Source organism: Euphorbia lathyris, chromosome 5, assembly GCF_963576675.1.
Source record: "Euphorbia lathyris chromosome 5, ddEupLath1.1, whole genome shotgun sequence".
NCBI lineage: Eukaryota > Viridiplantae > Streptophyta > Magnoliopsida > Malpighiales > Euphorbiaceae > Euphorbia > Euphorbia lathyris.
Genome location: NC_088914.1, coordinates 6,813,531 through 6,831,159, shown reverse-complemented (window position 1 = coordinate 6,831,159; position 17,629 = coordinate 6,813,531).

Sequence of the window (17,629 nt, the reverse complement as noted above, 5' to 3'; positions counted from 1 at the left end):
TATTAAGCATACAATTTTTGAAAACTTTTTCTCTAAGTCTAGCATAAAGACATTATCTATACGAGGGGCAGTTAAAATTAACTCATTTGATTCACCCTCGTATATTTTACATCCAGTAGCATCAAATATAACTTTTCTCCCATTGTCACATAGCTGAGCTACGCTGAGTAAGTTATATTTGAGTCCGCTGACTAGGGAGACAGATTCAATAGTAGGATTACCTCCAATGGTTCCTGACCCTACTATCTTACCCTTTTTGTTGTCTCCAAAACTTACACTTCCTCCTCGTTTACGCTCAAACATGATGAACTGAGTTTCATCACCAGTCATATGCCTCGAGCATGCGCTGTCAATATACCACATCTTTGACTTCTCGGCACATCTCAGGCTTACCTGCATTGTAACTAGTTACTTTTAGGTACCCAATTCTTTTTGGGTCCTTGCTTGTTAGGTGCAACAGGTAAAGCATCATATTTTATTTTATGGCGACATAATTGGACAGTATGGCCATTCTTTCCACAGAAGTCACGGCTGACCTTCTGTTTAGGATATTTTACTGACTTGTCAGCACCCCAGTGCTGAGCGTGCCATCACACCTTAGTGGTGTGTCCTTTCTTCCCATAAAAGTCACACTGGACTTTTCGCTGGGGATTCCATCTCTGCTGAGTACCTTGGTACTGAGTTCTCAGAGGAATGTTTCTTTTATTTGGAACCATTAGTTGGTTCTGGATAGTTGTGACGTCCTTTCTCAGTTTCTTTGAAACTGATTGGACTTCAGAGACAGACTCATGTATGATCTTCATGTTATCATGCAGAGTTGAATTGTCCTGAAGAAGGAATCTGAGGTCACTCAGTTTGACCTCTTCCACTTCGTCACAGCGCCTGCTGAGTGCTCTAACTTTCTTATTACACTTCTTGACAAGTGTGTAGAGATCACTCAGGGCATTAACCATATCGTTTCTGAGCTGGGGAAGAGTAATTACCTCATTTGATTGCTCCTTATCATCTGATGCGACGGATAGGTCAGCATGCTCAGAACCACACGGCTCAGCAAGTTCGTCAGCCATGAAGCATATCTTCGCTGACTCGGTGGCCTCAGTTTCTGTAGATGAAGACTCATCACTGTCGCTCCATGTAGCCACCATTTCCTTTTTGCCGCTCTTCTTGTCTTTCCTCAGTGTGGGGCAGCTTGACTTAATATGGCCGGTTTGATGGCACTCAAAGTATGTAATGGGCTTTGAGCTGTCCTTTTTGTATTTGCTGTCGCTTGAGTCAGCCTTATACTTATCAAAATTTCTGTAAGGCTTCTTAGAATATTTGTCATTCTTCCTGAACAGCCTTTTCATCTTCCTTGTGAACATAGCCATCTCCTCATCATCAGTTGAGCTCCCGTTAGTGGAGTCAGCTTTCATGACAAGAGATTTCTGCTTCTTATCTTCAGATTTTTCCTTCACCTCGAAGTTTTTCATAGATATCTCATGGGTCAGCAACGAGCCAATGAGTTCGTCATATTTGTAGGTGGTTAAATCCTGAGCTTCCTCAACAGCTGTCTTCTTTGCTTGCCAGTCTTTAGGAAGACTCCTGAGTATCTTTTTGACTTGTTCTTCCTCAGTGAAGATTTTCCCAAGTCTCTTGAGCTCATTAATGATGTTGGTAAACCTTGCATTCATGTCTGAGATGCCCTCATCATTGTTGATCTCGAACAGCTCGTACAGTCTCATCTGCTGATTCACCTTGGACTCCTTTACTTTATTGGTTCCCTCGTAGGTGACTTCCAGCTTTTTCCAGATCTCTTGCGCCAACTCAAAACCTGAGATTTTATTATATTCTGCAGCATCGAGCGCACAGTGAAGCATATTGATAGCCGAAGCGTGATTTTGAAGCTTCTTAAGATCATCCTCTGTCCATTTGGCCTCAGCTTTTACAACTGTTTGGCCAGCCACAACTTCGACAGGTACAAATGGGCCTTGAACTATAGATAGCCAGGCACTCATGTTTGTAGCCTGAATGAAGTTTTTCATCCTATTCTTCCAGAAGGTATAGTTAGACCCGAAGAATAGAGGAGGCCGAGTGATGGACAGCCCCTCAGGCAGTATCTGAGTTGTTTGGTTTCCTGGGAGAAACCGAGTACTGTTTTCGCCCATGGTAGGGATCAGCTTAAGGTTGTTAGACCTTTTACAAAGAGCTTTTAAGCTCTGATACCACTTGTTGGTCCCTTATAACAGTGCAAGTATAGTTCCAAGGGGAGGTTAGGAACTATTTAAACTTTTTCTTTATTTTGGGCAAACTTCTTTTCTTAAGAGAAAAGGTTTTAACAGCGGCGCTGAGTGATCAGCAATATACTGGCTTAGTCAACTGGTGACTAGGTCAGTTTTTTGACTTGAGTCAGGAGATAGCACTTAAAGTCTATTCCTGAGCTCAGATGTTCGATGCGCACAACTCAGCTTTACCTTTTTACTTGGTCAGTTTTGGTTATTTAAGCAAGCAATATATATAAGGAGTTTAAGGTAAGAAATACGTTACTCAGCAGATTTATCCAGGTTCGGCTTCTTCTAAGCCTACGTCCTATCCCCGGAACACGTTCCGAGATTTCAAATCCTCTACTGAGCTCTTTAAAGGTAGAACCTCAAACCTTTTACAATCTTAGCAACTGAGTATAACAAGAGTACCTTCCTCTATACCTCTACTCAATCCTAAACTCTTGCTGAGTACTATAACCGAGTACTCAGCCTCTCCTTTCTAATCTCTAGAAATGATAAGTGTTTGTCCTAAACAATGATTTGCTAAGACACCTTAGATAATTAAATAATCACTCTAGAATTTTACACAAAAGATATTGTATGTAGTGTAAGATTGCTTTGCTTTTTGCTTACAGAACTTTGCGTAGAGATTTGGTCAGCGTAATGGCTTGATCAAGTTCTGTAAGTTGAAAGCTTCTGATGGCACTCTATTTATAGAGACGTCTGGGCATAGGTCATTTCGAATTTCGAAATAACCGTTGGAGGGAAACGGCTTCCTGTCGTTGTCATCCTGACTTGCTCAGAGCTCTCGGCCAATCAGATTTGTGTATCTTCTGTTTTCGGTCAGCTCAGCAAACTGTCTCTCCTTTTATGGTAAAGTCAACTGGACAGCATACTGTGTCGTCTGATCTTTATCCAAAGAGGAAATACTTTGTCTGGAAGTTTTCCTTAGCCAGCTGCTGTCTTGTACGTTTGTCGAGTCTACTCATCAGCTTCATCTTGAAGTTGTTTCCGAAGGTCTTCTAGATCCTTCTGTCGCTGAGTTGCGTTTTGTCCAAAACGACAACGTTTTGGCAAACGCGGGCCGACTTGTACTGAGTTGTTTGACTTGGGCTTTGACACTTGTATTGGGCTTGGACCTTTTAATTCTTGTGTCTTATAAACAATTTAACTCAACATTGAACAAACACATTAGTAGAATAAATCAAAGCATTTAAACTTAGTGTGTTTAGAATATGTATTTCAATTATACTTAAACAATTTTGTCAAATCAAAATTATGTGGAAAAGTGTTTCAACAATTACAAATATGGGATGAGATAGGCTAAATACGACTTTGATTCAAAAAGTGGTTATATTATTGAACTTGTTTAAAATAATATATTTTTTAATTTTCATAAATCTTTTTTTATTTCGCCACATGAATTTTGAAGGTTAATCATATCACTATAAGTAAGTTCAGAAAATCAACGAGATAATTTATAAATTCAGTGAGTCAATCGATTTTTTTAGCTAAATTTAGAAGACTCTTGATATTTTAAGCACGTAAGGTATGAAAAGCATTCAGTCTCCTTAGTGTAAAATCAATTTTACTTACCGCTACCGGAACCCCAACCTCCTCTCCTATCACTTAAGACTCTAACCTCTCTACCTGAACAGGCACAAAAGGAAAGAGTCACACACACCTGGTGATATTATTCGCTTGGCTTTAGCTCGTCTTTCTTCTCCTTGAGGTTCCGTTTCCGTTCCTAGCGAGCTAACATCAAACAATTCCCTTCCAAACTATCCGGCTATTCAGCAGTTACGTCAATGTCCCTTTGGAAGCTAGAAGGAAGAACTCGGCAGAGAAGAAGGTAAAATCTTGCGGGGCCTGATGTTACAACTCAATCTCACACCATCCTTCTTGAAAGAAGTTCCGATAGAGCTTTCCCAGGACTGAACTAAACTGGATACCCACGAGCCCAGAAGTAGCTGCAAGAACAGGAAGGCCAACCAACCCCCTAAGGCGAAATAGGCACAAGGAAAGAGCAATAGACCGGACCAACCTACAAAAACGAAACGGTCCCTCCGTAACCAGTCATCCATAATATCAAATAAATCATTTTCGTCTTTGGTAAATTTACCAAGGGCTATTATCATCCGTTATCCAACTAGTGATGAACAAAGAAGGTTTAAGCTCAGCCTAAGAGGTCAGTCTCGAGGGAATGGTACCTAAGATAAGAGGTCAAAAATGTAGTATTAAATACTATATTAGCCAAAACGAAAACTAGGGATTATAAAAGAAAATTAAGTTTACTCTTTGATTTTACCATAATATTAATATCACATAGTAATCAACCATGAGACTACTCTCCTATAAGTTATCACTCCACTCACACTTTTAAACATGAATCATAATTCTTTTTAAAGGTAACTACCAGCCTCCATAAGTTATAAATAGTTAGAGCATCTCCAAGAGACTCTTAGTAAACTCTCTAAAAAATAATATAAATAATTGAGTCTTAGTGATTTAAAAGTGACTAAGATATATCATCTCCAACAATATTCTTTATATTCACTCCTTATTTATTATTTTTTAAAAAAAAAATTGTGCGCAATGCACTTACATTAAACAAATGAAGATTACATTAAAGAGAAAGAAAAAAAACCTCAACCCACCCCACCCATGTGATTCGAACCCATGACCTCAACAGTCACAAGTAAGCTCTCAACCAACAGGCTAAGAGTTTCACCACATTTATTATTTTATTATTAAGATTATTATTTATTATTATATTTACCAATAGTGTGAGGAGAGAGACTAATCAATAATAAATTATTAATAAAAAAATGAAATTAAGAGCCACTAAGAGGTGGAGAGAGACTCTCTATTAATAGAGAGGATGAAGAAGCTCTTAGTGATTTGAGGAGCCACTAAGAGGCTGTTGGAGCTGATTTTTTATTCTCCCTTCTCAAATTTTAACTTAAGACCCAATTTAAGAGGCTTTTGGAGGTGCTCTTATAATGGGTTGGATTTCTTTTTAAAGAGAACAAAGCATTTACTAGAGTGTTTGTGGAAAAATATATCATACCCTAACCGTAATAGGTATATTCATCGAGAAAGTTCTAGAAACATCAACCGTCTTCTTCAAAAGAAAAAAACATCACTCATCATTTTAAGATTACTAATCTTAGGATTAAATTCTTCATCCTAAATTATCAAGCATCTTCCCTTTAAAAATCAACTATTGTATTTATGTAAGATTGATGGTTTGTATTCGAGTATAATTGGCGATTGAGTTGCAAAGCTTCGGATTCTGTGAATTCTAGACATCACTATGAAGTCTCGCAGTGTTCTCCGTTTCATTGGTATTATTTGGCAACATCCGTCTGGATCCTCGATGAAAATCAACACGAATGGTTTGAGAGAGGTTCTCCTAAACCCACAAGTGCTGGTGGGGTTTTAAGAAATTCACGTGGTTTTGTTCTTGGCTGGTTTTCCTTCTCAATTGCCTATTCTTTTACGTTCACCACTGAACTTCAAGATATCATTTTCGCTATTAAATTGGCATGAGATCATCATTGGACTCATGTGTGGCTTGAGTGTGACTCTTCTTTGGTTGTTTATTTTCTCCAATCGAGATCAACTAATGTTCTATGGGCAATCAGGCAAGATTAGTTACACGTTCTCCAACTCATTTCTACCATATAATTTCGGGTTTCACACATCTTCAGAGAGGGTAACCAGAGTCTTCTTTACGCTAACCTCCTACCTTCACTCAAAAAAAATGTATTAGTAGAGACTAAATTAGATGTAAACTCATTAAATTCTTCCACCTAGTTAAATCCATAAACAAATATAATTATGACCAACATGAATGGGTTCAATTGTTGAAAATAATTATATTATATTTAAGTAAATTCAACCTAGGATATGTTCAAACTCCAAACACACTAATTAATTAATTAATTTTTGAAAGTGCAACCTTTTGGTGGACAAGAGGTCAAATCATTTTTTTACAAGGAGAATAAAAATTAGCTTAATTATTTTAATCTTCAACTTGATAATATTTAAATTATGAATCCTATGTGGAATTTGAAGTTGGCACCTTTTTAATTAATTTAATTAATTAAAAAATATGTGCTTTCAAATAAATAAATAAAATTGTGAATTCCAAGTGGAAGAAAGATTTTCTCCTTATTCTCCTGATTGACTCAGAGTTGATTCACGTGAGCATGTTTCAATCTTTTATTAATAAATTATTTTATTGTTTTTTATTAATAATTTGTAGGCATTATGCTCATTGGATCCCTAAACTAAAACTTTAAAATCAATTAAAACTCTAAACTATCAAAATTTTCAATTAGGTTCCTGGACTAAGTAAAAATTATCAATTGAGTCTCTATCCTATCATAAAATCGGAAACTATGACTATTTGATATAGACTGTAATAATATTTGTGTTGATTCAAAATGAGTTTGAGAAAGAATGTATGAAATTGTTCAACCGAATGATTTTCGATGAGGCCTCAATTGAAGATTTTTATCTAGAATGAAGACTCAATTGATGATTTTTAGCTAATTAAGGGACATGATTGATGATTTTGATAATTTAAGATCCTAATTGACTTTGAAGCCATGTGTTAAAGATAAAAATGGGTGTTATGCCTAATTTATATATATATATATATTGATTCAAGAAATTATGCGCAAGAACTCCTCAATGTGTTTTTTTATAAGGTAAGATTTTTATATATATTTATTACAGTAGTGTTCACGTAGAACCTGATTACTATTCGTTTTTATGTCCTAATTGGTTTTAAGAATATATATATAAGGATGTAAGAAAGAATATATCTCAGGTAGGACCATTATGATTTGGTGCATACCAATTACAAGCTGCGTATTTCGATGATAACAACTTTGTGAGTTGGTGTGTCTTCTCATTGGTCTATATTTCTCAAATGCATGCTTATTAGTCCACGTGTCATATATATTTGGACAGAATCAAGGGATTTGTCACGGCTGTAGTGAGAGTGAAGGTAAGAAGGTTAGAGCATCTCTAGTGCTTCTAACTTGTTACCACTTTTAGTTACCAATTCTTATTAGTAATGTTTTTAAAATCACAATGATTGTTACCAACCATCGTAGATGCTCTTATAGATTTGGAATCTCCTTTGTATGCATCGCAAGATTGAAGAAGGGATACTTTTTAATTTTGTTTTTTTTTAACTGTATTAAACCACACGGTTTTAATTAAGTGAAAAAAACACAATTTTATTTAAATGAAACATGAAATTAGCTTGACAATTATCGTGTTCGTACCGTTTCATTTTCGAATTCGTAAACACCAACCCAAAAACTTTCATGTCAATCGTGTTGCCATGTTCGGATTAGTGTCGATTCCATGTCATGTTTTCGGGTTACATGTAATTTTGTTATGCATACATATTGATGATAATTTTTAAAAATATAAGAAAATTTTTAAAAATATAAGAAGATATGGTACTATTTTTAAAAACTTTGTCATTTTTACATTACTATGTTAACACTAACCATCGAAAAGTCCGATAATATAATGTTAGAAGTGTCATGTAATGTGTTTATAATAATTTAGGAGGTTCGGATCACATTTGCAAGTAATAATTATAATTTTATTATCTTTATTAATAAAATGACATATAAAAACACGAGAGAATATAAAAAATAATTTTAAATATTCGTGTCATTTTCGAGTTAGAATATCAACCTAACCCAACCCAAAATTTGTGTGTCAGTTTCGTACGAGTTGGACAAAAATATCATACATTTCGCCGAATTTATAAATATTAATCTCTAATTCTATTATTAAATCATAAAAAATATGATTTTTTTTTTAAAACCAACCGATATGTAATTGGTGCAGAATAAAGAATAAAATATCTGTGTTTTATAATAATGTCTGAAATTGACCATACTTGGCAACATTATGGATAAAATTGCTCTTAGATGCTAACGGTGGGGATAAAATTGTATCATTTTAGACGTTAAGGATAAAATTACTCCTACCTGTAAACATTACGGGTATTTTTTTCACCTTATTCCAAATAAATATAATCCACCCATTTGAATTCCTGCCCTCATTTTCTTAAAACAAAATCCATAAACCTTCCGGGAGAAGCAGTAATGAGTGACCACGACCGGACCAGGACCAGGACGTGACCTAGTCACTGTTGCTGTCGCTGCTCAAATGTATACAAGTTAGTTTTATTTATTTCTCTCAACTTTTCTTTTATACATGTTTATGTTTTCCTTTTATCTTTTAATTTCAGACACTATTATAAAATACAGTCATTTTTTTTCTTTATTTTGCACCAATTGAATATCAATTTATTCTAAAAAAAGAATATAATGTTTTTTGTAATTTAATAATAAAATTAGAGATTAATATTTATAAATTCGATGAATTTTTTGAATTTTTTGTCTAATTCGTACAAAAGACAGTATATTTTTTTTATCAACGTTAGGGATAAAATTGCTCTTGACTTCCAACATTAAGGGTAAAATTGCACCATTTTAGACGTTAGGGGTAAAATTGCTCCTCCCTCAAAACGTTAGAGGTATTTTTACACCTTAACCCTAATTTTTACATACTATATTGATGAAAGAAATTATGCACAAGAACTCCTCAACGTGTTTTTTATAAGATATGATTTTTATATATAATGTAGTATTGACATGGAACCTCGTTACCATATGAATTCATTCACCGTTAGAAATTACTGTTAGTTTCTGTGTTCTAGTTGGTTTAAGGATATAAACGTAAGAAAGAATATATCTCAGGTGGGACCATTACGATTTGGTGCATACCAATTACAAACTACAACTTTGTGAGTTGGTGTGTCTTCTCATTGGTCCATATTTCTCAAATGCATGTTTATTAGTCCACGTGTCTTGTCCATGTATATATATATATATATATATATATATATATATGGACAGAATCAAGGGATTTGCCACGGAGGGTGAAGGTAAGAAGGTTAGAGCACCTCTAGTGCTTCTAACTTGTTACCAGTTTTAATTACAATCAAATTAATCTTCCCTCAATCCAAAATCTGCTCTGTTTGAACTACACGAAGGGCACGACAAGCGCCTGATCTGGCGCGTGCATTACACGCGCTTGATCAGGTGAATGAGGTGCCCTCTCCATCCAAAAGCAATTCTGCTTTTTGATATAGTTTAATTACCAATTTGGTCCACGAATAATCACAGGTTTGGTTTCTATATATAAAATTAATATTTTTTTTATCTCACAAAATTTTAAATAACAACTACTCTCTAATGGGATGTTACCAATTCTTATTACTAATGTCTCCAAAATCACAATAGTTATTACCAACCATTGTAGATGCTCTTATAGATTTGGAATCTCCTTTGTATGCATCGTAAGATTGATGAAGGGGTACTTTTTTTTTTTTTTTCTCTATTAAACCACGCGGTTTTAATTAAGTGAAAAAAACACCGTTTTATCAAAAAAACACTATTTTATTTTAATGAAACATGAAATTAGACCTGATAATTATTGTGTTCGAATCGTGTTCGTACCATTTTATTTTTGGATTCGTGTTAAAAAGAGTAAACCTAAATATTAACACTAACCATCGAAAAGTCCGATAATATAATGTTAGTAGGAGAAGGGTGTGCAAAGAGTTCTACAGCACAGTGCCCCCAAATTTAAAGGCCTAATTTTTTTATTATACAATATTTAACTAATTTTTTTATTATTATTTATTATGTTCAAAATTAAGTAAATGTTACTTATTCAGGAAGTATCTAAAGTCTAATGGTTTAAGAGTTTTAAAGTGTCCAGTTTTTATTATTATTATTATATAATATCTAATTAAATTATTTTTGCTATATTTATTATGTCAAAAAATAAAGTTAAAGTATTGTTGTGTTTTATTTTGTAGAAACATTATTGCTATGTGTGAATGTATTAATTTTTTCTAATAAATAAGGTCTAATTTTTTCATTTAGCACAGGGCCCCGTAAATGTTTAAGACGACTCTTAGAAGTGTCATGTAATGTGTTTATAACAATTTAGGAGGTTCGGATCACATTTGCAAGTAATAATTATAATTTGATTATCTTTATTAATAAAGTGACATATAAAAACACGAGAGAATATAAAAAATAATTTTAAATATTCGTGTCGTTTTCGGGTTAGAATATCAACCTAACCCAACCCAAAATTTGTGTGTCAGTCTTGCGTCAACCTAAAAATGACATATTACCTACTAAGCTAAATACAAACACTAAAATTGCGTGTCGATTTCGTATCGTGTAATCGGGTCGTATGTATTTTTACCACTTCCATATGAAATAAATTAAAATAAATAGGGATAAAGTGCAAAAATACCCCCAACGTCTAGAATGGTTCAACTTTACCCCTAATATTGGCAGCCAAGTTCAATTTTACTCATAACGTTGACAAGTTGGGTTAATTTGAGAAATAATTCATCAAACTGTCTTCTCGGTCATGAATCTTATCATCTATACTTCACATGTGTGCAGGGGCGGAACCAGGGGGGTTGGGGAGGGGGGCTCGAGCCCCGGCAGGCGGCCAGAGAATTGAGAAAAAAAATTAGTAATGGTGTCTAGTAATATTTTGGAGAAAATTATATTGACTCTATGTAGTATTATTTTAATGTTTAAAGGTAGATGAGATGGTTAAAGATGCTTACTTCTATTTGAAAGGTCATATGTTCAACTCTTTTCAACCTCATTTTCTTTTAAAATGTTTTTATTTATTTTAATTTTATTTTTTAATAATTATAAAAACATGTTACCATTATTAATTAATTTAAATGGATTCTTTATTTTTATTTTGATAACACTTTTGAATTCATTTTTAATATGTCTTTACCATATTATGAATGTTAATAAACCTTATAATTTGTACTGAAATTTAAGTAGGGTATTATAATTTAGGGTACAAAAACACCGCTAACCTTGATATTAATGAGCAATTTTATCCCTAACGTATAGAATGGTGCAGTTTTACCCTCTAATATTGACAAGTTGGGGTTTTAGACATCATTATGGAACTGTCTTCTAAGTCATAAATTTTGTTATCTCCACTACCCGTCTACATCATTTTATCATTCATCAGTAATAAATCACCTACATATTTATACACATGATTTAAAAAAAATATATACTTTGTTGGAGACAAAAAAAAATCGAAATATTCTATCTCCAAATCTAATCTAGAATTCTAAAAAACACAAAATGTATTTTTTTTAGAAACAACTAATATACAATTAGTGCAGAATAGTATTTTTTAATGATGCATGAAATTGACTTAATTTACTAACAATACGAGTAAAATTGTTCTATTGTACTATTTTAAATATTATGGTAAAATTATCCTTGACTGCCAATATTAGTTGCCCTGAGAAAGTAAATCATACCCTACTTTCAAGTTGATTCATGTTTTGAAGGATACAAAGTATGTAATATTAGTTATATACTTTTTGGATATAATTTTTTTTTATTGAAATTATGAAATTTTGTTACTAAACATTTGAGCTCTGGGTGATATGGAATCCTAATTCTTTCCCCGCATATTTGTATGTATTACAATAGTTTTTTTTAGAGGTATTATATTTTAGTTTTAAGTGTTTCCTCGATTCCTTTTTCATGCGGTTATTACTCTCTGAATACGGTTAGAGCTCAACGAGGTTTTTGTTGTATTCTAGGAGACAATAGTCAAGTACGACTAAATCTATCTTAAGGGGACTGGTTGGATCATGCTTCAGAATCACTCCATCTCTGCTTTTTCCATTCATCTAAAAGGTGTGGAAGTGATAGAAATGCTCGTGATTCTCTTCTTCTATCGAACGCCCTCTATCGACTCCTCAACATTTAGAGAATGTACTATGACAGCTGTGGATATGCCTGTTACATGCGTTGCACACCAAGAAAAAGTAAAGATGTTGTCTTGTAAGCATTTAAAGACATCAGCCTTTATTATCTCGGGAAGATATACAGCTAGTTGGACAGGTTTGCCTTCAGCCAACCATACTGTCCCTATAGGCTCGGCCCTTTCCCAAACTTCTTCATTTCGATCCTCTACTTGTGGCCTCATGCCAAGGGAAGCCACATATCTTTGGTGGGACACCATCTAGTTGCCTTGTGCCACCACTATGCCTTCCTCGGTAGGGATCTGCTATGCTAGATGTCGAATGGGCAATGCTCCGGCCGAACTAGGTAATAAAGGTCTACCTATTATGGCGTTGTATGGCAAGGTTGTGTCTACTACTAAGAATTTAGCCTTATTTTCCACTTCGGCTCCGAATCCCCGACCTCTACACCGAGGTGAATGTTGCTCAAAAATAGGACCGCGTGTCCACTAATTCCTATTAGTGGGGCCGTATTGTAGATCAGCCGGCTATGACTGATCAATAGGCTCTTGAATACCTTCCTGGTGATGATGTTGATCGAAGTTTCGATATCTACAAAAAAGCTTCATACCTTAAAGTCTGTGATGATCATTTCGATAGTCAAAGCGTCTTCGTGCCATTAGTCTGGCTTGTTAAAGGTTACCAAAGTGGAAATTCGACCGTGTCTCCCTTACTTTTTCCAGATTTTCCACTTTTCGCTTTCTTTTGGGACCCCACCCTCCTATAATGACATTGATGACACCTTTTGGTGTCCTCCATTTGGCTTTATTTTCTTTAACAGATCGATCCGTCTCCATATTTTTTGAGGAAGTGGTCAAGCTTATTGTCTTCTACCATTTTCTGTAATTCTGCCATCAGCTACCTACAATCCTCAGTATTGTGACCCTTGCTCTTGTGGGAATCACAGAATTTTCCGTTGTTTCTCCTAAAGGCCTTCTTGGGTGCTGAGGGGTATTAGATGTGTAGCTTGTTATCTTCCACCCAATCTAGGACCTCTTTCTTGGGAGCGTTGAAAAGGTTAGAAGACTTACTCTTCTGCTCCCGATGTTTTTGCTGTTTATTTTCCTTGTGGTTCCGCTCTTTTTTCTCTTTTGAATACTTCTTGTCATTCGTAGGACCGAGTCGATCCTTCAGCAGGGGGTTTAGTTTTTGCTCTTCCCAACATGTGTAGATTCTTTCTCTTTTCATGAGATTCTGAAAGTCTTGAGGTTTTGATGTTATAATGCTCTACTGCGGTAATTTCCTGCCGTAGAATTTATGGCACCCCTACATTGAACTTCTTGATGTGGATAACCAAGGCCTGAAATATCTCTATAAATTAGACCAACATCTCTCCTCCCGCTTGGTCATTTGGTTAAAGTCTCAAGTGGATCTCGGAATGAGCTACTCATACCAAAATGTTGTGGAGTCTTTAGGGTTGGTTGGGAAAAGGTGACATAGAACAACATCGGTGGCCGTTGTAGCTTCTATAATGCATCTGAATTTTTTCACGTGGGTTGTTCGATCCTCCATACCCCCATATTCTTTTAACAAAGGGATAAAAAATCCCATAGGTATCAGATGATGCCTAATTTATACAGAGAGGGGGGTGCATATGTCTATTAACCTTAATGGGCCTTCCTTTTCCTCCTTTGCCTCTTTAGCTTCTCATAGCTCTCTTCATATGATTTTATACATTTCTCTCTCACTGATAGGTCGATTGTCATCCTCATTTCGTGGCTATTATCTTGCTCCTAATCGCTCTCTAACTCGCCGCCACCTTCGGGGCTTCTCAACGTCCTCAGCATCCCTATTGTGAGGATTGTGCCTCGACTCTAGTATTCGCTCTTTCTATCTTTTCCATCTGAATAGACCTTTATGGCAACAAGTCTTTGTAGCGGTCGTCCTATAGCCTAAGTATTGAACCATTTCATGATCCATTTAGCTCTCATAAGATGGGTGGACTGCACCAACCTCGACCTTTGACTTTGAGGTGACAGACTTTGCTCATATCGTACCGCTGGTCTATGGGGATGTTGAACTGGAGCATATATGTTTTTACGGTTTCTATAGTGTATAACTTCATCCGCCACTCTGAGTTTATCTTTCATTTCTACCATTTCTGCCTCGTGCTCCACCCTGACGATATCCATCTCTCTATGGACTTGGTTAAGGTTCTGGGTAAACTGCCAACTTATTTCGTCAATGAGTCGCTAGTGATGGAGGGTATATAGGCGGCTCTTCATGGCGTTGGTCATTAGAGACCCCTCGAGAATCCGACTGAGATTCTGCCATACTTTCTTCCTAAATAACTGGTCCTAGAGGTCTACTAGATGTATCTCCATATGTGAACTTCTTTGAGGGAATCAGTGTTTCTGAAGATGGTTGATAGTTTGATCCATGTTCATTGCACCAGTGATATTTTTGCTTCTGAGTAGTCTTCTAGATCCCTTTCTCGTTAGCCTGAGATAAAAATAACAGACGGGTAGAGAGGGGATGGCATTCGACGAACCCGCTTCGATGTCAAAGTTAGCAAAAGTTTGTAGAAGGATTGAAGATATTCAAAGTATTGATACTATTTGTGTAATTCACGTACCTTGTCTATGCCATTACCTTTTTTATTTATAGTTGTTGTCAAGAGTATTCATTGTCATTCTGATAATGTACCTTGTTGAGTCACTTGACACCTGCCAGCCTTCGATTGGTTCTACCATACTCGGTCTGTGATGTTGTCAGTTAGTGCACCCTATCATGTTGCACACGCCATGCCAAGTGATAGGGTTTTATTGGGCATGCGGCCTTCAGATACCCGATGTGTAAGACGATGCACATTATTCCTTATCCTTTGTTCTTTACATAACCGTTTTCCATAATCCAACGACTGCTCTTCTAGGACCGTACGACTACATGGATGGATGATAGAGATCTCCCTATATGGCCGAACGGTTCCATTCGCATCATAGGAGAATATTCTCTCCTTGGATCGAATGGTTCTTGTGCGTCTTTCAGATCGAGGGGTGGATTTGACCCACATGTCCAAGGTATCTCTATGAAATATTTCTAGGGTGTCAGACATAAATATGAATGACGTATTAAACCCATTACTTTAAGGTTTGAGGTTTGATAAGATACCAAGTCCATAAATAATTCTTCACGGAATGATTTTACTATACGTCTGACGCATCACGTCATTCGTACGTTAGGTCAATAACTTAATGACATGTGACACATTAACTAATTAAATATTCACATATTTAACTAATTAATTAAAAAATCAAAACATTTATTTATATAAAATTTTAAACTCTATAATAAAAAGTTAAACTCTAAACTCTAAAATTTTAAACTCTATACTATTTATTTAGTTTTTCTCTTGAATGAAACCTTAGCTTAAAATTGCAACTACTATAAATTATATTACTTGATAGCTAATTATTACCACAAAGACATTGAAACCAATATTGTACTTTTAGCATATTGTGTAGTCAATTTTATGTGTTTAAAAATCATTTTAAAAAAAAATTAATAAAAGGACTTAGGATTTGATTATTAGATGATTGGACCACTAAATTTCCATAATGCTGGCAATTTTTGAACCTTAATTTTGTGGGCCTTTTGAAGGATTAGGCTTTATGGATGAAAGTAGGAAGGACACTATTAATAAACCAATACCTTTTTGTATCATTAGATCCACAATAAATAAACCATAGACCATTTAATTACTCCTTAATCAAGCTTAATTTAGGACACATGCCTTTTAATCCATGGTTAATTAAATTAAATATTTTCAAACAGATATTTTCTTTTGGAAATCAAGCTTTATTAATGCGCCTCAACCGGGTAAGAATGTAAAATTACGGCTTAATACATCATTTATCAACTTGTCCAAAAAATTTTATTGACCACCTGAACTATCAAAGTGTCCCGATAACCTCCTCAACTTGCATCAAGTGTCCAGTTAGCTTATTGAACTTGCGTAAAATGTAATCAATTAATCACTCAATTGTAAAAAAGTAAGTTAAATACGGAAATTGGATTGGACGCGTCTTGGAAAAAAGTAAAACGACCAAGGTCATGGTATGAGATTCTAATATTAGAGAAGATAAGTTTTATAAAGGAGCAAGTAAGGACTTCCTCTTTAATCTATTCTATGAATTATGTAATAACATTCTAAGGTGCGTGCAACACATCTTCCGCAGCTTACTTTTTTTTTTGCAACCGAATGATTAATTGATTATGTTTTACGGAAATAGTTTATGCATGTTGAGAGGTTACCGAGATACTTTAAAAGTTCAGAGGACGAATCAAGCTTTTTGAACAAGTTTAGAGGGAAAATAATGTATTAAGCCTAAAATTACATTGGTAACAAAACTCGGAACATTCGAGAAAAACATAGGATAAAGATATAAACGACCTGACTGAGGAACAGTATGAGCCGCCTCATTAGCTTATCACTGAACTCCGACTGATATTCATTACTAGAATAAGTAGCATCGACAATAATCTTGGCATCGGTCTCAAAAATAACTGTTGGTACCTTTGATCCGATATCCACTCCATTGCTTGAATCAATGCCAAAACCTCACATTCTTTTACTTCTAGCAAACTTGAAAGGATTGTCGACCGAGCAACGATGAGACCTCCTTGGGCATCACAGAGAATAGCTCCCAAACCCACTTCAACAGACATTGCAAAAACTGCAGCGTCAGTATTGCACTTGTAAAAGGCGAAGGAGGAGGATACCAAACTTGGCATCCCGTAACATGTTATGCAAATGAGTGCAACTGCTGAATTTGTTTCGCTCGAAACCAAGAACAAAGTGTATCCATGACCACGAATTTAATTTGTTCCAGCGATGTGGAGATATGATTCCAGTTGTTATTCTGAAATCTATTCAGACAATTATTTAATCATATACAAAACTCGAATTTGAGACTTTTCAAAAGAATTTTCTTACCACTTTTAACTAGTTTATTGATAAATTAAACATTTTTATTGTAGTATTCGAAAAATTAGTTATACCTAAATGGATGTAACGTTTAATTTATATCGATTTAAATTTTGTTTTGGGTAGATAATTTATTAATCCCTTATTTTTATCTAACACACTGTTTGGTCTTCTTATTTTGAAGAAATTTTGAAAAACAAATTACATAAGGTCCATATTCTTTATCACTGTTAACCCTTTAACCATTTTGTTTATGTTTTTTAGAATTTAACTGTTATATTTGGCATAAACAGACAACAAAAAAATAACAGAGTAAAATGGTTATTTTATATTGTATTATGACTATCCTGAAAGCTAAGATATGCTCGGTTAAAAAACTAAAAGAAATAGACAAAATGGTCATTTATAGAAATTGTAGGAAATATTAGGTTTGGGTCGAATATTATTCTACCCGTGACTTAAATGGCCGAATCTATGTTTAGGTGGATAATTAGGGTTTTCCTCGATTACGAGCTATATAAGGATAGCTAAACCATCTAA